Here is a 27,670-nt window from a genome sequence, read left to right on the forward strand (position 1 = left end):
CCACCATCCATTCAGCCTTCAAAATCCTCAAATAAGCTGTTTACCTTAATTATTCCAGTTAGGACTTCATCTGGTCTCAGGTTCTCCCACTTCTGAGGATCCAAAGTGTCTGTGCCTTCCCTATTAGGAGAATCTTCCTACTTTTCTGAAAAATGCATTCCCACCCTGCTTGCTCTGTGTCTAGTGGTTTCCATAGTCAAGGCGGGCGGGGCGGGGGGGGAGGGGAGGGGAAGAAAACCGGCAGTAGTCTTAAACATCTGATTCTGAGCCACATCTGTCCCATTTTAGAGAAAATAAAAATTTTTTACATAGCCCAAGCAGAACCCAGGGTTTGAGCTCAGACCAGAATTTGCAGACTAGTTACTAAGAACAAGACCTCAGCACAATCTGGGCTTTGTTCACCACTAGAATCGATGAGACATTGGAGGAATGGTGAGTTGGAGTACTTTTTCTTTACCAGACCTCCTTATCTACCATCTCTTTTGCCTCATGAGCACATAACGTCAAATTAAGCACCATGTAACTTGAGGATGATGTCTAGCAGTTTTGAAACTGGTTCAGGTCAAGGCACTATCAACCTTATGAAGGAGAGGTAGAGATTCCCTGGGTGACCATGTTGCTACACGCCAAATAATTAAACGTGTGATTTTGGGTTTCCCTAGGCTATGCATGGAAACCAGACTCATTTTACAGATGTATTTAATTACTAATGAACTAACTCTTAGAACCTTGATAAATAACATTCTTTGTATTTAAATTTTTACTTATGAACATGTGTTGGCAAAAAGATATTGTCACTAGTTAGGTGCTTGATTAACCCCAGAAACTATCTTCCTCATTAGGTATAATCATTAGGGTTGACACAGCCTGAACATTCACCAAATGGAATCTACCATGAAGCTTTTGAGTGCGTTGGTATTACATTTGAACTTGGAATTGACTAAGCCTTAAGCTTTCCAAGCCTCAGAAAATAAACTATAAAATACATCACTTAGACCTCTTCAGGTGTCATGGACCAGGAGTCTTATTTGCCACCTTTAAAACAGAGTTCCCTTCTTGGTCCACTGTGAGACTGTTCAGCTGGGGCAATCTGAAGGGTGGCCTGTCAATCACACACAAAGGAAAGACTGAAGATTATTTTAAGTGTGATGGTTTATTTTACTTGGAGGTTTTAATCCACTAAGTTCATTAAAAATCCTCATATATTTTTAAATTTATTTAAAATTCAGATTCTCTATTTCTCATTTTATCACCACTTTAATTAGGCATAACAGATTGAAATTAGGTATCATAGAATAACTTTGCATGTTGAGACTAACAATACTGCAATTTATTCCATGTGATGATTCATCCCCTCCCTTGATACTTGTCTGAGTCACAGGCATAAATGAATATGCAAAGAACAGACCTTCGTACTTCTGGATTTTCAGATTCTGAAATAAGAAAACCAGTCATCTGTTTCTGAAACTTGTGAACTAACCCTAAGTGTAGAAATCTTCACTTTGTGCCTAATGACTGAAAAGCAGGTTCTGATGTGCTTCTTCAGAAGCACTTCATAAAATAACTGGTGCATATAAAAAATAAATAAATAAAAGGGTAAAATATGCCACAAACTATTTGCATATGATAATTTCATGAAACATTCCCCTTGAGAAATACCTGAGTAAAATTAATTCACAATCAGTAGAAACCCAGTGGGAATGTGTTCATCGAAATAAATAACCCAAAATTATTCTTGGGCTGTGAAGTTTGTTTGCTGCCTTAATGGAAGTGTGTATCAAACATAAGTACATTAGCATTGGCTGTGGGTTGGGGGAGTCAGGCACATCCTTCACCTCGTGTTTTTCATCCATTCTGCTGTTTATATTTTTTGGCAACAGGTTCAAACCACAGGGGGTTTGTTCCAGTATTTTGTGTGTGTGTGTGTGTATCTGTGTGCATTGTGATGGGCATAGCACCTTTTCAAGGGGAGTCTCCAAGGTGTGGTTGAATTATTGAAAGCTGCATAAGAGTTTGCTAATTAAAAAAATTACTTTAAAACTTAATTCCATTATAGGCAAAGAGCAATGAGCATTCTCAGTCAAAGAAATAAAGAGTGTTTCTTCGCACTCAGAATTCTCAGGGCTGACTACTACTCCACTCCTGTTCAGCTCTCTGTTGTCACCTCCTAATACTGCTTGGTGGTTGTTGCTGCAATGTTGCTGTAAATGTTTAAATGAAATAATACACTGTAAATTCTTAGTTCCTGGCATATATTGGTGTCAAAAGATGTTAGTCATTGTCAACAAAGTTTTGCCAGCATCAGGAAAATCTGGGCAGGGTAAGGCACTGGTTACTTTTGGGTCATCCTTGGGAGAACTTTGGTGAAGGATGAGCTGAAGCTGATTACTAAAATAACAATACATTAGTTGTAGCTTTGATCATGAAGATCAGCAACAATTCTGTTTTTTTCTGATGCATATGAGATGTCACAGTGGCAGCAAACACATTAATCTTGTTCTTACTTAAGAGCAAATATTCACTGTCCTCAACCATGAAAGGTGCATAATTACTTCTCAGTTATTTACCTTCCCATGTGTGGGCAATTCAGATAATATCTTCAGGATTTGGACTTCTGTAGATAAGGAAGAGTGAGCTGGGCAGTTTTTGGGTTGGAACTGAATTTTTATGCAGGACAGAGAATATTGGGAGTTAGAAGAGAAAGACAGTGACCATAATTTGTATATATTTCTAAGATTTCTATTCAGTAATGGTCATTTCTATTCAGTCATGGTCATTTGTATTGCTAGCTGTGATAAACCTATGTGTAGGCATGTCTTGTTTATATAAACTTCTTGTGCCTGGTGTTGGGCTACAAATAACTTGACAGACATTGTTTTGCAATGGTGTTGCAGCTTTGAAGAGGATTTGAACCTAGGTCTGTCTGGATTCTAGAGCCAGTATTTGTAACCATGATGCACTTCTTTCCTCATATTCTTCTCAGGCTGCATAATTCTCCTTGCAGAAATCTTTCACCTTGTTTGACCTTTTCCCCTTCAAGACTTCCTTCAATGTCCATTCTTTTATATATATATAAAAGTGTATATATACACTTAAGTATGTAAGAGAGAGTGTGTGTGTGTATGTATATATGTGTGTGTATATATATACAGTCCTAGGACACAAGTGCAGAACGTGCAGGTTTGTTACATAGGTATACGTGTACCATGGTGGTTTGCTGCATCTATCAACCCATCATCTAGGGTTTAAGCCCCACATGCATTAGGTATTTCTCCTAATGCTATCCCTCCCTCTTCCCCCACCCATTACAGGCCCTGGTGTGCATTGTTCTACTCCCTGTGTCCATGTGTTCTCATTGTTCAACTCCCACTTATGAGTGAGAACATGCAGTAATTGGTTTTCTGTTCCTGTATTAGTTTGCTGAGAATGATGGTTTCCAGCTTTAATGATGTCCCTGCAAAGGATATGGACTCATTCTTTTTTAATGGCTGCATAGTATTCCATGGTATATATGTGCCACATTTTCTTTATCCAGTCTATCATTGATGGGCATTTAGGTTGGTTCCAAGGCTTTGCTACTTCAATGTCCATTTAACCATACCTGGCCTGTATAGAAAGGTTGCTGGGTAGGATTCATACCCATAGTGAGACTTATGTGGATCTTACAGCCAGATGGATAGATAGAAGGACGAATGGGTGCATGAGTGGCCACACTTATTTTTTTGAAACAAAGTGGCCTAGGAGATGTGTAGGCATAATGCCACATTCATAACATGTACTGACTAGTCATGGTAGATAACACACTGCTCCTTCAAGATGTCAATGCCATCAACAATAGGTAGTCCCAATAAAAGATACTGAACTAGATGAAACGAGTCTCCAGAAAGACTGTAGTGGTTAATAGGATGGAGTTTGACGCCGGAATGCCTGAGTATACATCCTATACTGATGTGTAATCTTGGGCACGTTATTAATTTTTTTCTGTGCCCTCATTTCCTAATGTATAAAATGGGCATAATGATTGTACTTGCCTCATAGGATTGTTGTAAGGAATATGAATATATAGATTCAGTTCCTAGCATATAATATGTGCTATTCAGTGTTTTCATTTTTTCTTTTCTTTTTTTTTTTGAGACAGAGTCTTGCTCTGTCACCAGGCTGGAGTGTAGTGGCACAATCTCGGCTCACCGCAACCTCTGCCTACTGTGTTCAAGCGATTCCCCTGCCTCAGCCTCCTGAGTAGTTGGGACTACAGGCGTGTGCCACCACACCCAGCTAATTTTTGTATTTTTAGTAGAGATGGTTTAGTAGAGGGGTTTCACCATAGTGGCCAGAATTGTCTTGATCTCTTGACCTTGTGATCCGCCCACCTTAGCCTCCCAAAGTGCTGAGATTACAAGGGTGCGCCACCACGCCCAGCCCATATTTTCTAGTATTACTAGTAGTATGATGCCTTGTATTTCATAATTTCTCCTTCTGCTATTTGACTGTGGCCCCAGGTACCTGAACTCAACTGACATATAACTCTTGGTATATCCTTAGCGCTTTTGGTTTACTTTGTACCCAATTTCCCTACTATCAGCCCATAACCCAAACATTCCTGAATTTGTGGATGATTTTAAAATATGTGGTAATGAGTCATTTCTCCATCCCCAAACTAAGAGTAAAAGCTTGGCTTCAAAATACCTTCAGGGCTGGCATATTTCTACCCTATGAAAAGTAAAGCCAAAAAAATTTAATTAAAAAAGAAGGAAAAAAGGAAGGAAAGAGAGAAACAGAGAAACAGAGGGAGGGGAAGAGGAAGGGAGGAAGGAATAAAAAAAAGAAAGAAAAAACAATGTCAGGGCAATATACTAGGGAAGTCAAAGACAGAGGAGAGCGTAATGCTTGGTTAAGTTTCTATAACAGTCTTTGATGTAAGATGCTCAGAAACAAGAACTATTTGTAAATGAGATTACCTGTATTTTTCCATGATGGTGCCCTCCAAGTTGGTGGAAAAGGGAAGAGTTTGAAGGGGAAACCAACTCTCGGTGATGCAAGATGTCAGTTTTTCTTCTCGGTTATTCCTTGCAGATTCTTCCCTAAATCATAAACTTCCATTCAATCTAATCACAAGAACTGTAGATTTTATTGAATAAACCTGATTTCACAAATTTAAGGAGCTATCTGAATTTGCAGTTTGGAAGTCCTGGAAGTATCAGAAAATTTATTCCAGGTGTCTTATTCTTATTGACATTCAGTTAATTTCAACACTGTGAAAAGGCTCTCTAAGGAAATTCCATAATATATTTTTTACAAATATGATTGCCCACAGTCTCAGTGGATAACTACATTCAGAACAACTGTTCCACTAAATGGTTCTCTTTTCTGCTACTGTTCATAAAAAAATCTAAGCAGCAAAAATGGAAGAAAAAAATGATGAAGGAATAGTTTCTTTTTATGACAACTGCATGACTAGACTTTACACTTAATTTCTATAAAATTGCACAAAGGAGCTTTCTTAGTTAATTCATGTCTCTGTATTGTAGCTTACTCAATCATGTAAAAAAGAAACATCATGAATTACACAAGTGAGGGGTGGCATTGAAAATAGAACACATCCTTTCATTAACTTACAAAAATACAATTAGTAATTATTAGTGATTTCCTGGAGAAAGTCCAGAGCTGAATTAAAAATATCACTAACCACAAAGATTTTGAATGGTCCCTTAGAGGAAAAAATACACAGTTATGAGGCTTATCTATTGTACTTGCTTTGGAAACATAAAAGGACTAATTCATAAAGCAACCACACAACATTTGTAATGTGTTTTACTTCTTTTGCATTCTCTGGGAAATGCAAAGAATGTTTCTTTTTCTAAATAAAATGCCCTATAGCATTTTGTCTAGAATGAGAATGGTTATGTTTTCATTCAGAAGTCATGGATATTCTGCCAAAAATGAGATCATTTTCTAAAAAGGCATATTTTTCAGTTTTGGCATATTCTTTTCTAATGAGCAACATGTTTATGCTGATTCCAAAAGGACGAAATCAAATCTAAAATATCTAGAATCTCTAGGACCAATCTTACTCGTTGTGTCAAATATTATTCAGAATCATGTGATCTAAATATATTAAAATTATTTTAAACCATATCTAAATATGTTTAAATTATTTTAAAAGAGGATTATGTAATCCCATTAAAAAGGGGGCAAATGGCGTGAAGAGACATTTCTCAAAAGAAGATATAAAAATGGCTAACAAGCATATGACAAAAAAATGCTCAGTATCACTAATCATTCAGGAAATGCAAATTAAAACCACAATGAGATACCACTTTGCCCCAGCCAGAATTATTAAAAAGCCAAAAAACAACAGATGTTGGTGTGGACATGTTGGAAAGGGAATGCTTATACACTGTTTACGGGACTGTAAAGGCTCCAGGTATCAAGTAGATCCTTACCTGTTGATATTTTGGACTCTTCTTCCTTGCATCCAAGTTTAGAGAAACACATGGTATCAGCCTTCTTCTGGGTATGGAGGGGAATGAACTCTTCCTGTGAAACATATGGCTCTTTGAAGACAGGTGTGTTTTGACTGGACAGAAATAGGGTCAGCAGAGCTCTCAGCTGCATCAGGAAGAAAGGGAAGGAGGCCTGGTATGAGGAGCATTTGGAGCAGGACCCCAGAGGATTCTCCTACTTTCATTCATCTGCTTGCTATTTATGCAAAATTTCAATCTGCTTGATGGTTGCTTTTTTTCCCTCTCTCTATTGCCTTTTAGAAAAGCAAGAAACTTAGTGCTGAGAAACTGCTGAATGAACTGTAAAATTCAATCAACTCCTGATTTTTCAAAATGCAGATTACCTGATTTGCTGTCTCTCGGGCATCAGGTTTTGTTCTCAGTTTATATTCTGATGTCAGCCAGCTTCCCTGATCCATCTCTCCTCTTGAAGGTGGAACACTTAATTTAAGGTTAGACCAGGAGTTGCCAGGAACTTAAAATGTTTATCATAAAAAAAAAAAAAGGATGTGACAGGATGTTCCCCTGATGCCCCTTCACTCATTCTCATCCTGACCTCTGTGAGATGGGGTCATTTTGTTTTATGATGTTAATCCAGGAAAGCCCATCATTGTGAATCCTATGAGAGCCCATCAGTGTTAGTAAGAAAACTCCATCTCATAAATCCTTCACTCAGTAATTTGAAGGTTCCAGGACCACTGCCCACAACACTATGTGGCGACATCATCCCCCTCCAAAAAGGAATCAGAAACACTGCTCCCCATGGTCTTGAGTATGTGAGACAGTTGCAGGAAGAGATAGGGGCCTAACCCAGTGATGGTGCAGGGCAGAGGGATAGGAAAGAGAAGAGGGAAGGCGACCAGGGGCCACAGGGTGCCTGGAAGCCTGCCTGAGGCCAACTTGGTATGAAACAAAACATAAACAGATGGGAGGTTTTACACTGTCCGCTGAACCTTTGGTGCATTTGGAATTGGGTAGCAGAAAGATTTCCTTTTTGGAAAAGGACTGCACTTTAATGTACCTCTAAGCATTTAAAGGCATTAATGTAAGTGCAGATATATTTTCAGCCTGGAATTTGAAACTAAATATTTGGGATTATCTGTTTTACATGCACCTTTGTGGGCAAGGAATTTAATAGTTAAAAGTTAAATCTATGCTAAGGTACACTATACATACAGTAAACAAAATAAAACAGAGCATTGGGTGGTCATGGGTGAGATTCCATAGTCATAGCTGAAAAGCCAGGTATTACCTTTTGAGAAGGAGTGCCTCACTGGTCTAGACACAGCCACTGGCAAATGAACAGGAGAGGAGTTAGAGACTGTGTTTAGAACAAAGGCCTTTCTGAAACTGCAAGTGTTTTTGGCTTTTTGTTTTTATTTTTGTTTTTGTTTTAATTCTAGGGACCAAAATTAAGGTTTTCTTAGAGTAGTTTTACAATTTTGAAAGAAAGGATTGTTCTAAAGCCACACCTGGGTTACTTTCTCGGCAATCATTACAATGAGAGATTATCATCAGATGCATGTTCAGGAGACATTCTCAGATTGTAGTTAACTTGGATCACAAGAAGGGATGGGGGCACTGGTGTCCTGGGACAGCATACTTTAGGATCTCAGGCACAGTCCCCTTGGGCATGCCCCCAATACGGCTGCATGCCCAGACAGAACAGATCCCTAGTGTCCCAAGCAAGAGATTTCCAATTTCAGTTTCAGAAATGAGAAGGTAGGTCAGGGGGAGCTTAGTCATTTTTGTGTTTCTCTCTCTCTCTCTGTCACACACACACACACACACACACACACACACACCCCCCACATTCAGAAATCTGCAGTTGCTTTGAGTGGGGAAAACATTTTATTTTTATCATGTAGACATGGCTAAAATGTTCTGAACCCATTAAAAACTTGGAAGAAGATGTAGCCTCTGTTCCAGAAGTACCTGTTCTTTTTATTCCTCCATGGAGATAACTGTATACAAGGGTCCTTAAAATGATATGACTGTTTCTCCTTAGAATAACTACCTGTTTTAAGGAAAAGGAAGAAATATTATATAAGGAAAGCAGCTTCAAGATTCCTGTGTGGATTGTTATGAAAAAAAAGTGCCTGAAGAGGACACATCTATTCTAGGTAATAAGAGACTTCAGTTTAAGTTCCAGTTCCACAATGCACTGGCTGTGAATGGATATTCAAAAAAAAAAAATCTTTCTTAAACTGTTTCCTTATCTATAAAGTGGGCACACCAAAGCCATTTGGCTGCTTCCCAAAATTGTCATGAGAATCAAATGTAGAGCACTATACAAGAAACATGAAAGTAAAGTACAAGTATATAAAACTATCTAGGGTGAATTACAAAGAAGTCTGTGCCCAGTTATATCTTAATAATACATAAAAATTGTTGAAAAGCAAAACTGGCATTTTGCTCTACCACAATGAGCTAAAACCTTGAATCATGCAATGTAGTTATAGGGAAACAAACTTTATACCTTAAGATAAACATACAAAAAATTTCTTCAAACTGGGTTACTTGTCTACCACTAGTCTACAAAATAGATAAAAAAAAAAACTTTTTCTGTGAGTTACTGACTGTCTAGTAAAACAACTTTATTCCTGATTTTACAATCCAGATATATGATGAGCCCTGTAGGTACTAGTGTAGAAATTATGTATTTTATTATTATTATTATTATACTGTAAGTTCTGGGATACATGTGCAGAACGTGCAGGTTTTTACATAGGTATATATGTGTCATGGTGGTTTACTGCATCCATCAACCCATCATCTAGGTTTTAATCCCCGCATGCACCAGGTATTTGTCCTAATGCTTTTCCCACCACCCTGACAGGCCCCAGTGTATGATGTTCCCTTCCCTGTGTCCATGTGCTCTCATTGTTCAATTCCCACTTACAAGTGAGAACACGCAGTGTTTGGTTTTCTGTTCCTGTGTTAGTACGCTGAGAATGATGGTTTCCAGCTTTATCCATATCTGTTCAAAAAACATTAACTCATTCTTTTTTATGGCTGCATAGTATTCCATGGTGTATATGTGCCACATTTGTTTTATCCAGTCTATCATTGATGGGTTGGTTCCATGTCTTTGCTATTGTAAATAGTGCTGCAATAAACATATGTGTGCATGTGTCTTTATAACAGAATGATTTATAATCCTTTGTGTATATACTCAGTAATGGGATAGCTGGGTCAAATGGTATTTTTATTTTTAGATCCTTGAGGAATCACCACACTGTCTTCCACAATGGTTGAACTAATTTATACTCCCACCATCAGTGTAAAACTGTTCCTATTTCTCTACATCCTCTCCAGCATTTGTTGTTTCCTGACATTTTAATGATCACCATTCTAACTGGTGTGAGATAGTATCTCATTGTGGTTTTGATTGCATTTCTCTAATGACCAGTGATGATGAGCTTTTTTTCATATGTTTGTTGGCCACATAAATGTCTTCTTTGGAGAAGTGTCTGTTCATATCCTTCACCCACTTATTGATGGGGTTGTTTTTTTCTTGTAAATTTGTTTAAGTTCCTTATGATTCTGGATATTAGTCCTTTGTCAGATGGATAGATTGAACAAATTTTCTCCTATTCTGTAGGTTCCCTGTTCACTCTGATGCTAGTTTCTTTTGCTGTGCAGATGCTCTTTAGTTTAGTTAGATCCCATTTGCCAATTTTGGTTTTTCTTGCCATTGCTTTTGGTGTTTTAGTCATAAAGTCTTTGCCCATGCCTATGTCTTAATGGTATTGCATAGGTTTTTATGATTTTAGATTTGACATTTAAATCTTTAATTCATCTTGAGTTAATTTCTGTATAAGGTATAAGGAAGGGGTCTAGTTTCAGTTTTCTGCATATGGCTAGTAAGTGTTCTCAGCACCAATCATTAAATAGGGAATTCTTCCCCATTGCTTGTTTTTGTCAGGTTTGTTGAAGATTAGATGGTTGTAGATGTGTGGCATTATTTCTGAGGCCTCTATTCTGTTCCATTGGTCTATATTTCTGTTTTGGTACTGGTATCATGCTGTTTTTATTAGTGAGGCCTTGTAGTATAGTTTGAAGTTAGGTAGCATGATGCCTCCAGCTTTTTTCTTTTTGGTTACATATGAAATTTAAAATAGATTTTTTTTTAGTTCTGTGAAGAAAGCTTGATGGGAATAGCATTGAATCTATAACTTACTTTGGGCACTATGGCCATTTTCACAATATTGATTCTTCCTATCCATGAGCATGGAATGTTTTTCCATTTGTTTGTGTCCTCTCTTATTTCCTTGTGAAGTGGTTTGTAGTTCTCCTTCAAGAGCTTGTTCATGTCTCTTGTAAATTGTATTCCTAGGTATTTTATTCTCTTTGTAGCAATTGTAAATGGGAGTTCACTCATGATTTGGCTCTCTGTTTGTCTATTATTGGTGTATAGGAATGTTTGTGATTTTTGCACATTGATTTTGTATCCTGAGACTTTGCTGAAGTTACTTATCAGCTTAGGAGTTTTTGGGCTAAGAAAATGGGGTCTTCCAAATATACAATCATGTCATCTGCAAACAGAGACAATTTGATTTCCTCTCTTCTTATTTGAATACCCTTTATTTCTTTCTCTTGTCTGACTGCTCTGGCCAGAACTTCCAATACTACGTTGAGTAGGAGTGGTGAGAAAGGGCATCCTTGTCTTGTGCTAGTTTTCAAAGGGAATGCTTCCATCTTTTGCCCATTCAGTATGATACTGGCTGTGGGTTTGTCATAAATAGCTATCATTTTGAGATACTTTCCATCAATACCTAGTTTATTGAGTGTTTTTCGCATGAAGGGGTGTTGAATTTTGTCAAAGGCCTTGTCTGCATCTATTGAGATAATCATGTGGTTTTTGTTATTGGTTCTGTTTTTGTGATGGATTATGTTTAATGATTTGCGTATGTTGAACCAGCCTTGCATCCCAGGGATGAAGCCCACTTGATCGTGGTGGAGAAGCTTTTTGATATGCTGCTGGATTTGGTTTGCCAGTATTTTATTGAGGATTTTCGCATCAATGTTCATCAGGGATATTGGCCTGAAATTTTCTTTTGTTGTGTCTCTGCCAGGTTTTGTTATCAGAATAATGCTGCCTCCATAAAATGAGTTAAAGAGGAATCCCTCTTTTTCTGTTGTTTGGAATAGTTTCAGAAGGAATGGTACCAGGTCCTCTTTTTATCTTTGGTAGAATTTGGCTGTGAATCCATCTGGTCCTGGACTTTTTTTGGTTGGTAGACTATAATTACTGCCTCAATTCAGAACTTGTTTTTGGTCTTTTGAGGGATTCCACTTCTTCCTGGTTTAGTCTTGGGAGGGTATATGTGTACCAGAATTTATCCATTTCTTCTAGATTTTCTAGTTTATTTGTGTAGAGGTGTTCATAGTATTCTCTGGTGGTAGTTTGTATTTCTGTGGGGTCAGTGGTGATATCCCTTATATCATTTTTTATTGTGTCTATTTGATTCTTCTCTATTTTCTTCTTTATTAGTTTGGCTAATGGTCTATCTATCTTTTTAATCTTTTCAAAAAAAACCAGCTCCTGGATTCATTAATTTTTTGAATGGTTTTTCGTGTCTCTGGTCCGCTTCAGTTCTGCTCTGATCTTAGTTATTTCTTGTTAGCTTCTGCATTTGTTTGCTCTTGCTTCTCTATTTCTTTTAATTGTGATGTTAGTTTGTCGATTTTAGATCTATGTATTCTTTTAATTCAGTGATCCAGTCCTTGAGAAATGTCCCAAGTTGGGGTAAGGAAGGCACTCTTTGTGTCCTTTGCATTGACCACCACCATAGGTAGGCTTCTTCCAGGGAGCAGGCATGGTTCAAGGTAAAGCAGCTCCCTTCTGTGGAGGAAAAATCCCCAAGGAGAGACACAGTCGTGGGGCATCAGCATGCAAGGCTTCTGGCAGCTGAGCGAACTTGTGCTTTAGTGCTTGAGTGGGATTCCAGAGGCATATCACAGTGACCACAGTAAACAGTTTCCCGAAAGTTGGATTACTGATGAAAGTATGAGTTTACATTGCAGTACAGGTTAGCAAATTGTTTTTAAAATGTTGTATAATGTGCACTTCCATCAGCAACATATGAGAATGTCTGTTTCCCTCAATACTCCCCAGTACTTGGTATTATTACTTTTCCAAATATTTAACAATCACATACTCTTGTTATTTTAAGCATTTCCCTGATTATGACTAATGCTGAATATCTCTTTATTGGTCATACTTACTTCTGCTTTGGTAATATTTTTGTGTATGTATGTGTATGCCCTATACTCATTTTTCTGTTGTGTTATTTCTTTGTATACAAATGCCATTAGTTCATGTGAAGTGTTGTGGGAGAGTCTCTTAAAATCTGTTCTCCATTTTGTTACCCGGGCACATGGCTAGAGCACAGTCAGTCCTCAGTCTCTTTTGCAGTTAAGTGTGGTTATATAACTAAGTTCTGAACAGTGGGTTTTCAGCAGAAATGCCTTTGTTATGCCTCCTATTTGCCTTTTATCCTCTTCTTCAGTGGACACAGTAATGGCTATGGTGGAGCTTTGAGGTAGCAGGAGACTGGATGCCTGAATCACCATGTTGGGTAGCTGTCTGCAAACTGTGAACTCCTACTCTGGACTATTAGATGAACAAGAAACAGACCTCTGTTATATTTGAGTTACTGTACATTTTTGGGATGCACTATTTGTTTTAGCAGTTTAGCCCACCCTAATAGAGCTGTATTGTCTAATTTCTTCTTAGTTCATCATATGTATTTGACCACATATCACGATGTCTTTAAAGGCTGTTTAGAGAAAAATGCACATGCAAAGGAATAAGCAGGAGGGACAATAGGATATGCAACATTGTGGAAGCCAAAGAAAAAAGTATTTCAAGAAACAAGCCACGATCAGTCATGTATCATACTGTTGAGAGGCTAGGCAGAGGCTAACAAGTTCTTGATGATTGGTTCAGTGCAAAGATGCCTCTGGAGTCAGGATTCCATGACAGAAGTATTAGAAAGCTTTCCTGTGATGAAGGCACCTAAATATCTAAAAAGTGAATGATCTACTGAATGTCTATCTTCTGCCAATGAATGTGCCAAATCTGCAAACAGTCTGGAAGTTGCCCACCCATGCCCTTGAACAGCAGTAAGAGCACTGTTCAATCTGAAGTGTTGATCCACACATCTCTGCAGGCCTAGATTATCTGGGCGATTCCAGCTCAGCCCACTAGAATTCATCTGCAGGCAAGTCCTATGAACCACCATTAATACTCTTAGAAAGCCGCGCTGGCCATTCACACCGGAACTGGCTGTACCCTTCACAGAAGTCACAACATTCATGAGTAGCAAGTTCTTACCTACTACTCCCTGCTGTCTGACTGTGATATGTCAACTTTCAATTTTTCACCTATACTTTATTCAACTCTCTTATTTTCTCAGATGAGACTCTAAAAATTACTTCTAGGGACAGAACATTCTGGGTTACAGAATCTCAGGACACAAATAAACTCTCTCATTTACAAGAAAAAAACACGGTAAAATTTTATTGCACATCCCAGTTAAGGAGTTAAAATAAGACAAAATATATTTTGTCATTTTCTTCCTCTCTCCCAGGCTGGAGTGCAGTGGTGCAATCCTCAACCTCCCGGCCTCAGGGGATTCTCTCATCTCAGCCTCTCGAGGAACTGGGACTATTGGCACACACCACCACACCCAGCTAATTTTTGTATTTTTAATAGACATAAGGTGTTGCCATATTGCCCAGACTGTTCTTGAACTCCTGGACTCAAGCAGTCCACCCACCTTGGCCTACCAGAGTGTTGGGATTACAGGCGTGAGCCACTGCACCTGGCAGTGAAAATTAATCTTTTAAATTAAATGACCATGGAGACAATTTATCCACCATAAAAGTGAGAGATGAAAAGAGATTCAGACATGTCAAAAGACATCAATACATGTGCTTATTAAAAGTATATGGTGCTGTGCTTTAAAAACCTGAAACTGAAGGTGACTTTTATAATTACCTATGACATGTGAAGTCAGTTGTCCTTAATACATTCAGAATGACACATTACGAATGAATAGATATTAGAGCTTTCTGCTCTGCTGCTTATAGAAATATTTGATGAAGGACAAGCACTTGGGTATGTCACCTATGTCTTAAGAAAAAAATAATGAAAAGACAATAGGAAAAGGTAGCATTATTCTATGTTTCATGTTTTTAGTAATTCTGAGCATGAAATTATTTTTTGAAGAAAATTTCATGTTTCTTAATTTAAAATATGTAACAAGTTTAAGCTACAGAGTTTTAAGAAGCTTCAGTCTTACTTGATTCAAAATACTTATTAGTTCCTGGCAATTAAACAGCATACATGCTATCCATTTTAAAGTAATTTATCTCTAGTTCCTTCTTAGGAAATTATTTAGAAAGCCAAATGGAATTTAGCAGTAGAAATGGAAATAGGGCCTATTCTTTTATTTCTGCCTGCCCATTATATAGTATTAAGGTTTTAAGGCATCTATTTTCTTTCATAATCAATTTTATAAAGTACTCCTATTAATTAGCAAAGAAATTAAGGGAATATTCACATTCTGAACAATGGAAATTAACCAGAATTCCAAGACACTAATTTATTCCATATAATTTTGAATGGATTACATATGAAGTTGTTTTGTTTTTGCACCTACAGCATGAAAACATAAAGATCCTTAATGTTATCAAGGATGTCTTCAATGTGTAAAAAAATATTATTTATCTTTTCAGATTTTATTGCTGTCCTGAACATTTAAGTAGACCTTTGTGTCTGCCGAGTAGAATGTCATGGAAGGGGAACCCATGATAGCCTGCTGAGTCTAGATCTGACACATGTATTACGTTGGTAAATAAATACCATCCTCAGAAATCCATTGCACTTAGTCTCTCCTTCTCTTGCAGTGATTGCCACAGACTACTTTGTTTTCTTGTTACTGCTGAATGTTTTCTCTACTTCTTTGGAGCATGAGTTCTTCCAGACAAACCTGTTTTTTAGTCTTCACTGCATCCCCCAAGTGCCCTGCATGTAGTTGGCTCTCAGCACAATTTTGATGAATAAATGACTTCCAAGTGATCTAAAGCATGTTCCACTTGGCTTTTCTTTAAAAAAGTTAACCCAGCCGGGAGTGGTGGCTCACACCTGTAATCCCAACACTCTGGGAGGCTGAGACAGGTAGATCACAAGGTCAGGAGTTCGAGACCAGCCTGGCCAGCATGGTGATACCTTGTCTCTGCCAAAAATACAAAAAATTAGCCGAGCATGGTGGCACATGCCTGTAGTCCCAGCTACTCAGGAGGCTGAGGCAGAAGAATTGCTTGAACCCAACAAGCAGAGGTTGCAGTGAGCCATGATTGCACCACTGCACTCCAGCCTGGGTGACAGAGTGAGACTCTATCTCAAACAAACAAACAAACAAAAACCATACAAAATAGTTTTGTATATGAATGATTTCCCTAACAGATGTAGTAAAACGCTGCTTCCAGCCCTAATTAATAGACTAGGAGCAAGGCAGAAAACCCTGGTAAATAGGCATTATTAGCTTTGCCACCACAGTGGAGGGCAGTTTACTTAGGACTGTAGGGAAACCTAACTCATGGAGCTGATTATTGGTCAATACATTTCTACATTGGTCTTTAGAAAAATCATAATCAGACCTGCACAGTATGCAGAATTACTCTTCATGATTTGTGGTATTTTCTCTAAATACTCTGCTAAAATATTACTGGTGTTATACACATACAAAATAAAAATGCAGTATTTTTTAATTTAATATAATTCTTTCACATTTTTCTACTCTCTTCTTGGTCAAAATATATCTCTGTCTCTATCAGTATCTCCACATACTTGACTTTGTAAGCTCTCTTCCATGCCCAAATCTGGCATATTTCCGTGTATGTACTTCCTGAAGGCCTTCTATAAATATTGCAACTAGCTGATTAACTATGCAAGAAGGCTTCCCAGATGTTGCTAGTCTGAAATTTTACTCCCCTTATGCCTTAAATGCTCATTGTAACACCACTTTTTGTGGAATAGAATCACGTGTGATGATGTCTTGACAGACCAATAAAGAACCAATAAGGTTCTTTCTAGCACTTCTTATAAATAAATGCCATTGGCTGGGTGATATTGTTTGGCTCTGTGTCCCAACCTAAATCTCATCTCAAATTATAATCCCCATGTGTCAAAGGAGTGACCTGTAATCTCCATGTGTCGAGGAAGGGAGGTGATTGAATCGCTGGGGTGTTTTCTCCCATGCTGTTCTCCTGAGAGAGAGTGAGTTCTCATAAGATCTGCTGGTTTTATAAGAGGTTCTTCCCCCTTCACTTTCTCCTTTCTCTCCTGCCACCATGTAAGATGTGCCTGCTTCTCCTTCCACTATGATTTTAAGTTTCCTGAGGCCTCCGCAGCCATGCAGAACTGTGTCAATGACACCTATTTCCTTTATAAATTACCCAGTCTTGGGAGTATTTTTATAGCAGTGTGAAAGCAGTTTAATGCAATGTGTCCTAATAAAAATGTTGCCATTTTACTTCATGACAAATTATGGTATAGTAAGGCTTTGGTTCTTTCATCATAAAGTAATTGAGATTCTTTCTGTTTGACTGAAAAACAGTGTTGTGTTGATGGCCTTAAAACTATTTTTCTTCAGTTGCATTTATTACATTTATAAGTTGTGAGGACATTTCATGGAATTCCAAGCTGTATGAATTTAGAGGTGAGCCTCTGGGAAGATAACTGGTCACCAGTGGCAGTGAACCATTCCTTTGTGCATCTTTAACAGCTCAAAAGCTTATAGTTTCAGGCCTGGATGGAAGCCTGAAGGTAGAGTCACCCCACCTGCTGCTTGAATAATCCAGTTTTCACTTGACAGTCCCAACTTTCAAATATTTAAAGACATCATCACATCGTGCCTCCTCTCCCCAGAAACTCCTCCAAATCAGACTAAGCTAAAATTAAGTTAGAATGATTGATTTTTCCTCATGTGATATAGTTTTAAACCTCCTCACCCATCTGAGTTACTGTCTTGGAGCTGGATTTGAATGCTAGCTGCATTAATGTATTATGTATGTAAAGCTGGACATGTTTTAAAAACATTTTGAACTTCAGCATTTTTTTAACCTGTAAAATGGGGATAATAATACTAATAGAACTGTTAGGATGATTAACTGAAATAATCAATGCACATGGCTGGTGCTTAGTAACTATTCACTTCCTTCTTATTTTTAAAGTGATTTGTGGAATGGTCATATTCCATGAAGAAAGGTGTTGTGATTAAATCAGTCAGAAAAATAAATAGGGTTAAGCAAAGTTACTTAGATTTTCTAATTACAAGGTTTTCAGAGCCTTTAACAGGTTGACATGCTTTGTGAATCTCCAAATAAATATAGTTTGAAGCACTTCCCAAGTTTATTTGACCACAAAACCCTTTTTGAGTAGTACACAGAATAACATCTTGTGTTTTTCTGAATATGATGTGAGAAAGGTTGTCGTAGTGGGATCTTTGGATGTGTTGCTTTGCCCTCTGGGCATGTCTGGAAGTATGATTGTCCCTCTGGGTCCTAGGAGTGGCCCATGCAGGGAAATTTATTCTGAGCAAACACAAAGAGGGAAAATATTTTCCGTCTGCTTCAAGTAAGAAAATAGAGTCAGCAATGAGCTAAGGGCTTAGGTCTTTTTGTTTCATCTATGATGTTGAGGTACAGTCCTCAGGTTTGGGAAACTCTGAGGGTAATGAAAATACTATGAGAAATAAATTACTAGGAAGGAGGAAAAACTGAAAATATTGTGTGGTGGGCTAGGCAGAATCCAGCACGCTGTCCCCTTGCATGAAATTAAGTATTTCTGTTTATATGATGGAAAATCTGTGCTGATTCATTCTCATTAAGGCTTTACCAAGTTCATCAGAAAAAGTTTATAGAGACCTTGGGGAAAACTTAACAGGGGGGAATTTCCTGTTGGGGGCTGGAGGTGGGGAGCCAGTATTTTCCCTTTATTGGGGTTTGCTTTGTTAATTGGTGTTTGAAGAAACCCCATTTCTTTCATAGTTGAAGCTAAGCAGAATTAATGTTAATTAAAAAATCATGTTAGCATTCCCAGAGCACATTCAAGCCATTAGCTGGGAAAAGGCTTGTCTAAAACACTTCTCTCATGGCTTTGTTTGCATGGGGAACTGACCAGTGAGAAGTTTCACCAGGACAAGAGAGGGAGCTGCCAGTTTATTTCTGGAACATAGAAGGATGTGTTTCAAAAGACATTCAAAATAAAGAACACACCAAAATGTACCAAAAGTGGTTTGGTTTTCTGTTTTTTTAAAGCAAGGATGGAGCCACGCTTGAAACCTGTAAAACAGGATGCTTTACACAAGTGTGTGGGATGGAAATGGGTGGGGAAGCGTGAGCCTGAGCCTGTGATTGTCAGTATTCTATAGAATGCACAGTTTTTAAACTTTACTATTTGAAGCAGACTATTTTTTTACTTGCTTGTATAAATCTGTACTGGGGTCTTTCCATTTTATCTTTTTTAAGGACTATTTTACTTCACACACAGAGGACCTCAATAAATAGATACATTGCCATCAAATCCCTGAGGTCTGTGTATTTCCTTTGGGTATAATTAACTTTAGTAGCTCACTAGACCTAAACAACCACCTCAGACAGTACAGTGGGGGAAAAGCAAAATCCTGAATATATTTTTCTGTGGATTCTGGAGCCCACTAATTATTTTTGTTAAGGTATGAGTTACATGTTATAGAATAAGAATGTCTAATATTGAGTTACATTTAGGTAGAAGTCAACTGTCACTAACAGCCATTCTGAAATGTGAAATGACTTTCCAACTCAATGAAAATAATCATTTGATTGTTTATCCATTGATGTATTCCTCATTTCTTTTTAAAAACATCTGAAGAGGCTTATAACGAAGATTATATAGAAAATTAGTTTGATAATGTAAACCTAGAAAATTGCAAATGGGATCTGTAGAAAGAGGTGGTAGCAAACCTGCTAACCTGGCAGGCTAGTGCGGCTGCTCCAACTGAGTGTCCATTTTGATTCTGGGCTTCCTGAAAGGCAGAATTAAAAGGGAAACATTCTTGAATTATTTCCATTAGAATTGAAGAAAAACAAACAAATTCTTATTTGAATGCAAGTTTTTCTGGCACTAAATTCTAAAGAAAAGAAATTTCGTCATGTGCTTTTATAAGCACGTGATTTCTCTTTTTTAGGCACACAAATGATTTATGAATACATTTAAACAACACAGAAGTATGTAGATTAAAAAGTTCAGGTTCTCCTTCATCCTTGCAACTTCACCCTCCCACCAAGAGTCTGGTGTGTGACATCTCTGAACTTTTTCTAAGACCCCCTTCATTTCCTACCACTTGCCCCATGTGTACCAAATACAGCATATAAAGGGATCATATATATGGATTATTCTTCAGCTTACTTTTATTTATTTATCTATGTCTTGATGATCATTCATATCAATATAAATAGTGCAATCTTGTTTTGTAAAACTACTATGTGAATATTCTAAGATTTACCCAAACATTCTCATATGTTTGAGTTGTATGCAATTTTTCTTCATTTGTTTGTTTATTTTTTGAGACAGGGTTTGCTCTGTTGCCCAGGCTTGAGTTCAGTGGCATGAACACAGCTCACTGCAGTCTTGACCTCTGAGGCTCAAGTGGTCCTCCCACCTCAGCCTCCCGAGCAGCTAAGGGTGGCTAACTTTTAAATTTTTTGTAGAGACCAAGGTCTCACCATGTTTCTCAGAATGGTCTTGAACTCCTGGGTTCAAGTGATCCTTCCACCTTGGCCTCCCAAAGTGCTGGGATCGCAGGTATGAGCCACAGTACCTGACCACAATTTTTAAATATTAAAAACAATGCTATAATAAACATCTTGTGCATGTATTTAAAATTTTTTTGTTCAGTGGATATAATAGACAGAAGTCAGAAAACTGGGTCAGAGGGCATATGCATAACAAAAATGACAAAGGGAGACCTTGTGATTAAGGGCAATGAGTTCTCAAAATCAGTAATTCTCAAATTCTTGGTATGAGTGTGCTCCTGTAGGTGCTCATGATCCTTGGAGAACATTCTTACCTACTGCTGATGATAATTGTATCATAGGAACACTTCTCCTATCATATCAGGTGACATTTGACTTACGCAATATGATGAAGAATCATAATTTCACATCTCAAAGAAGCCAACTTGGCACACCAGGATCAGCTGCTCCTAAGGATGTTTGTTTTCAATATCTTGTGACTTTTTCATTTTGTTCTTGACTATCAGCATTTATGAGCAGATAAATAATACCTGTAAATAAACAAAAAAGTACTTGAGGTTTTTTTTATTATTATTCAGAGTGAAAAAATATCTGTTGCTGGATTTTAGAAGTTGAAAAATCTAAGTTTGGCATGTTGCAAAGGAAAATTGTTTGAGAAACACTGCTCTAGATTAAGTCAATGGCAAAAATAAGAAATGAGTTGTTATATATAACATCACCACTGAAAGACCAATGTTATATATAATACCACCACTGAAAGACCCATGTTAAATTTTTAGCCAGTATTCCTTCAAAAAGATATGCTGTCCAAAAGGACTTTATAACAAATTTTAGGTGAATTCCAGGCTGATAATATTTTTAAGCTTTTCTAACTTATTTATATAGTTCTGAAATTTACTTCCTGCTTCCAAATCAGTTCATTTGAACATATACAATCAGGTTTTTCTTCTGTTTGAAAAAACTCATGTCTTTAGTTGATATTTCTGACATTTTTTAAAATATTATCTGAGAAGCAGAATGACTCCTTCCAGACAGGGATCTTAACAATTCTAAAGCAATACTGAATAAACAGAGAGCCGCAGAAGCAGACTACAGTGTGTTTAAAAATTCTGAGGTTGTTCCTGGTACAACATGAGCATAAAGGAAACAGAACTTCAGTCTTAAGGTAAACACTGGCATCTATCAAATGCACACATCTTATCCTCTCTGAATTTTATGCCTTCTGAAAGGGAAGATTTAAAGTGAGTTGTATTCTCCAGAAGGCTTTGAGATTTAAGGCACTCAACAATTCCACTGATCTAATGCCCCTCTTTCAGCCCCCTTTTACCAGCTTCCTAGATTAGCCTCATTCATTAATTATTCTGGTCATAATTTAAGTAAAAGAGGAGAAAATGCAATGGCAGCCAATCACTTCAGAACTATAGATTTTACAAAACAGACAAATGATGAGTACCCCCAATAAACATGTTTATTTACAATACCCATAACTATAGAATACCTACAAAAATATGCCTTTGGTCTTTTTGTTTTCTAAGTGGGCATGCAGTTGATTAGATGCTTTTAAGGATGTTAATATGTATGAACACTTCTGTCATCCTTTACCCTATTCATATGTCCACATGATATTTTCAGAGATTCTGACTTGGGGGATCTGAGGTGGGGAAATTCTGATGCAGGGTCATTGACTTAGAGAGTACCTTCATTCTCAGATCTCTGATTTCTTATAGAAATCATACTCCTCATCTGGCCAGTCTTGTAAGACCAGAATCTAGTGATGATCACCAAGAATGAACAAGAGAGAACTGTGTCACTAAATCCCTGTCTTCCCAGTTTTCCTTGGATTTGCACTCTCACTTGGTAATTTGAACCCTATGGCATGGCATTGCATTCCTGAAAACTGACTTTCATATCTGTATGCTGTTATTAATATTATCTATTTCTGGGCACAATGATGCAGGCTTGTAGTCCAAGCTACTTGTGAGGCTGAAGGGGAATGATTGCTTGAGCCCAGGAGTTCAAGGTCAGCCTGGGCAAAGTTGCAAGACCCTGTCTCTTTTTTTTTTTAACTTTTTATTTTACTTTAGGTATATACTATATCCAGCATTTCTCCCCATGTTATCCCTCCCCACCCCCCCCCACCCCCTGCTTACCCTCCCCTACCCCACCTCAACTGCCCCCAGTGTGTGATGCTCCTCTTCCTGAGTCCACAGGTTCTCACTGTTCAACACCCACCTATGAGCGAGAACGTACAGTGTTTGGTTTTCTGTTCTTGTGTCAGTTTGTACAGAATGCTGGCTTCCAGATTCATCCAAGTCTCTACAAAGGACACAAACTCATTTTTTATGGCTGTGTAGTATTCCATGGTGTATATGTATCACATTTTCTTTGCCCAGTCTATCATTGATGGGCATTTGGGTTGGTTCCAGGTCTTTGCTATGGTACACAGGGCTGCAATGAACATACGTGTGCATGCGTCTTTATAGCAGAACGATTTATAGTTCTTTGGGTATATACCTAATAATGGGATTGCTGGGCCAAATGGAATTTCTATTTCTAGATCCTTAAGAAATCGCCACACTGTCTTCCACAATGGTTGAACTAATTTACACTTCCACCAACTGTGTAGGAGTGTTCCTATTTCTCCACATCCTCTCTGGCATCTGTTGTGTGCAGATTTTTTAATGATCACCATTCTAACTGGCATGAGATGGTATCTCAATGTGGTTTTGATTTGCATTACTCTAATGACTAGTGATGATGAGCATTTTTTCATATGTTTGTTGGCCTCTTATATGTCTTGAAAAGTGTCTGTTCATATCCTTCGTCCACTTTTGAATGGGGTTGTTTGTTTTTTTCTTGTATATCTGTTTTAGTTCTTTGTAGATCCTGGATATTAGCCCCTTGTCAGATGGGTAGATTGCAAAAATTTTTTGCCATTCTGTTGGTTGCTGGTTAACTCTAATGATGGTTTCTTTTGCTGTACAGAAGCTCTGAATTTTAATTAGATCCCATTTGTCTATCTTGGTTTTTGTTGCCATTGCTTTTGGTGTTTTAGTCATGACGTCCTTGCCTATGACTATGTCCTGGATGGTTTTGCCTACAATTTTCTTCTAGTGTTTTTATGGTGTTAAGTTTTACGTTTAAATCTTTAATCCATCCGGAGTTAATTTTAGGGTAAGGTGTCAGGAAGGAGTCCAGTTTCTGCTTTCTGCACATTGCTAGCCAGTTTTCTCAACACCATTTATTAAACATGGAGTCCTTTCCCCACTGCTTGTTTTTGTGAGGTTTGTCAAAGATGAGATGGTTGTAGATGTGTGGTGTTGCTTCTGGGGCCTCTGTTCTGTTCCATTGGTCTATGTCTCTGTTTTGGTACCAGTACCATGCTCTTTTGATTACTGTAGCCTTGTAGTATAGTTTGAAGTCCGGCAGTGTGATGCCTCCGACTTTGTTCTTTTTGCTTAGGATTGTCTTGGGTATGCAGGCTCTCTTGTGATTCCATATGAAGTTTAAAGTGGCTTTTTCCAGTTCTGTGAAGAAGGTCATTGGTAGCTTGATGGGGATAGCATTCAATCTATAGATTACTTTGGGCAGTATGGCCATTTTCACAATATTAATTCTTCCTAACCATAAGCATGGAATGTTTTTCCATCTGTTTGTGTCCTCTCTTATTTCCTTGAGCAGTGGTTTGTAGTTCTCCTTGAAGAGGTCCTTTACATCCTTTGTTAGTTGTATTCCTAGGTATTTTATTCTCTTTGTAGTAATTGTGAATAGAGTTCGCCCTTGATTTGACTCTCTGTTTTTCTGTTACTGGTATATGGGAATTCTTGTGATTTCTGCACATTGATTTTATATCCTGAGACTTTGCTGAAGTTGCTTATCAGTTTGAGAAGGTTTTGGGCTGAGACGATGGGAGTTTTCTAGATATACAATCATGTCATCTGCAAATAGAGACAGTATGACTTTCTCCTTTCCTATTTGAATACTCTTTATTTCTTTTTCTTGCCTGATTGCTGTGGCTAGAACTTCCAATACAATATTGAATAGGAGTGGTGAGAGAGGGCATCCTTGTCTAGTGCCAGATTTCAAAGGGAATGCTTCCAGTTTTTGCCCATTCAGTATGATATTGGCTGTAGGTCTGTCATAAATGGCTTTTATCATTTTATGATATGTTCCATCGATACCTAGTTTATTGAGAGTTTTTAGCATGAAGGGCTGTTGAATTTTGTTGAAGGCCTTCTCTGCATCTATTGAGATAATCATGTGGTTTTTGTCTTTGGTTCCATTTATGTGATGGATTACGTTTATGGATTTGCGTATGTTGAACCAGCCTTGCATCCCCAGGATGAAGCCTACTTGATCGTGATGGATAAACTTTTTGATGTGCTGTTGCAATCGGTTTGCCAGTATTTAATTGATTTTTCCATCAATGCTCATCATGGATATCTGCCTGAAGTTTTCTTTTTTAGTTGAGTCTCTGCCTGGTTTTGGTATCAATCAGGATGATGTTGGTTTCATAAAATGAGTTAGGGAGGATTCCCTCCTTTTGTATTGTTTGATACAGTTTTAGAAGGAATGGAGCCAACTCCTCTTTGTACATCTGGTAGAATTTGCCTGTGAACCCGTCTGGACCTGGACGTTTTCTGGTTGGTAGGCTACTGATTGCTGCCTCTACTTCACCCCTTGTTATAGGCCTATAGAGTTTCAACTTCCTCCCAGTTTAGTCTTGGTAGAGTACAAGTGTCCAGGAATGTATCCATTTCTTCCTGGTTTACTGGTTTATGTGCATAGAGCTATTTTTAGTAATCTCTGATGGTGGTTTGTATTTCTGTGGGATCAGTGGTGATATCCCCTTTATCTTTTTTTAATTGCATCTATTTGATTCTTCTCTCTTTCCTTTTTTATTAGTCTGGCTAGTGGTCTATTTTGTTGATCTTTTCAAAAAACGAGCTCCTGGATTTATTGATTTTTTTGAAGGGTTTTTTTGTGTCTCTATCTCCTTCATTTCGGCTCCGATCTTAGTTGTTTCTTGCCTTCTGCTAGCTTTTGAGTTTTTTTGATCTTCCTCCTGTAGTTCTTTCAATTTTGATGATAGGGTGTCAATTTTAGATCTTTCCTTATTTCTCATGTGGGCATTTATTGCTATAAATTTCCCTCTTGACACTGCTTTAAAGGTGTCCCAGAGATTCCGGTAAGTTGTGTCTTCATTCTGATTGGTTTCAAAGAGCATCTTTATTTCTGCCTTCATTTCATTGTTTATCCAGTCGACACTCAGTAGCAAGTTGTTCAGCTTCCAAGTGCTTGTGTGGGTTTGAGTGTGTTTCTTAATCCTGAGTTCTAGTCTGATTGTGCTGTGGTCTGATAGACTGTTTGTGATGATTTCTATTCTTCTGCATTTGCTGAGGAGTGATTTGTTTCCAATGATGTGGTCAGTTTTAGAGTAAGTGCAATGTGGTTCTGAGAAAAATGCATATTCTATGGATTTGGGGTGGAGCGTTCTGTATATGTCTATTAGGTCCACTTGGTCCAGCTCTGCATTCGAGTCCTGGATGTCCTTGTTAATTTTCTGTCTCATTGATCTGTCTAATATTGACAGTGGAGTGTTGAAGTCTCCCACTATTATTGTGTGGGAGTCTAAATCTCGTTTTATGTCATTAAGAACTTGCTTTATGTATCTGGGTGCTCTGTGTTGGGTGCGTATATATTTAGGGTAGTTAGCTCTTCTTGTTGGATTGATCTTTTACCATTATGCAGTGTCCTTCTTTGTCTCTTTTGATCTTTGTTGGTTTGAAGTCCATTTTATCAGAGATTAGGATTGCAACCTCTGATTTTTTTTGTTCTCCATTTGTTTTGTAAATCTTTTTCCATCCCTTTATTTTGAGTCTTTGTGTCTTTGTATGTGAGATGGGTTTCCTGAATACAGCACATGATGTGTCTTGACTTTTTATCCAATTTGCCAGTCTGTGTCTTTTGATTGAGGCGTTTAGGCTGTTTACATTCAATGTTAATATTGTTATGTGTGAATTTGATCCTGCCATTTTGTTACTGGCTGGTTTCCTTTCCCGTTAGTTGACTCATTTTCTTCATTGCATTTTTGGTCTTTGCGAACTGGTTTGCTTTTGCAGTGGCTGGTACTTGTTCCTTTCCATGTTTAGTGTTTCTTTCAGGAGCTCTTGTAGGGCAGGTCTGGTGGTGACAAAATCTCTCAGTAATTGCTTGTCCATAAAGGGTTTTATTTCTCCTTCACTTATGAAGCTTAGTTTGGCTGGATATGAAATTCTGGGTTGAAAGTTCTTTTCCTTAAGGATGTTGAATATTGGCCCCACTGTCTTCTGGCTTGTAGGGTTTCTGCCGAGAGATCTGCTGTGATTCTGATTGGCTTCCCTCTGTGGGTAACCTGACCTTTCTCTCTGGCTGCCCTTAGCATTTTTTCCTTCATTTCAACCCTGGTGAATCTGACGATTATGTGCCTTGAGGTTGCTCTTCTTGAGGAATATCTTTGTGGAGCTCTCTGTATTTCTTGAATTTGAATGTTGGACTATCTTGCTAGGCTTGGGAAGTTCTCCTGGATAATATCCTGGAGCATGTTTTCCAGGTTGGATTCATTCTCCCCATCATATTCAGGTACACTGATCAAGTGCAGATTAGGTCTTTTCACATAATCCCATATTTCTTGGAGGCTTTGTTCACTTCTTTTCCCTCTTTTTTCTCTTGTCTTGCATTGTCCTTTTATTTCATTGAGCTGATCTTCAATCTCTGATATCCTTTCTTCTGCTTGGTTGATTTGACTATTAAAACTTGTGTTTGCTTCACCTAGTTCTCGTGCTGTGTTTTTCAACTCCATCAAATCGTTTACATTCTTCTCTAAGCTGGTTATTCTAGTTAGCATTTCGTCTAACCTTTTTTCAAGTTTTTTGGTTTCTTTGCATTGAGTTAGAACGTGTTCCTTTAGCTCAGAAAAGTTTGTTATTATCCACCTTCTGAAGCCTGTTTCTATCAATTCATCGCACTCATTCTCGGTCACATTGTGTTCCTATGTTGTTGAGGAGTTGTGATCCCTTGAAGGAGAAGAGGTGTTCTGGTCTTTGATGGTTTCCTCTTTTTTGCACTGTTTTTTTCCCATCTTTGTGGATTTACCTGGCTGTGGTGTCAGGGAGCTGCTTGATGAGGTCGCTTTTCTGCCTGTCGAGGCGCTACTGTGTTTCTAGGGACTCCTTCAGGTTACTAGGGAAGCGTCCTGTGTCTTTTTTGTTTATACTGGGAGATCAGACCCACCTCTTCCGCTGACCTGTAGGCACTGCTGGTTGGTCAAGAATGCTGTCCTGTTGCTACGTAGGCTTCCTGTGTTTTTTGTTAAAACA

At 38.0% G+C, this 27,670-nt stretch overlaps 1 long non-coding RNA gene across 2 annotated transcripts in view; it reads right to left on the reverse strand.

The window, feature by feature from the left end:
• Nucleotides 1–8,344: 8,344 nt before the first annotated feature.
• The window catches only part of LOC105716297 (uncharacterized), a 119,864-nt gene continuing 100,538 nt past the window's right edge, over nt 8,345–27,670 (reverse strand). Inside the window, exons 3-5 of one of the 2 annotated variants that reach the window (XR_010344021.1) lie at nt 20,693–20,842; nt 19,529–19,582; nt 8,345–8,520 (exon numbers count right to left, since the gene is read on the reverse strand). This is a non-coding gene — a long non-coding RNA (uncharacterized LOC105716297). Of the gene's footprint in view, nt 8,521–19,387; nt 19,583–20,692; nt 20,843–27,670 lie in introns of those variants that run through there. The other variant, XR_010344020.1, reaches the window with a different exon arrangement.

This window comes from Aotus nancymaae, unplaced genomic scaffold, assembly GCF_030222135.1.
Source record: "Aotus nancymaae isolate 86718 unplaced genomic scaffold, 86718_ANA_hifiasm-v0.15.2.pri h1tg000025l, whole genome shotgun sequence".
Classification (NCBI taxonomy): Eukaryota; Metazoa; Chordata; class Mammalia; order Primates; family Aotidae; genus Aotus; species Aotus nancymaae.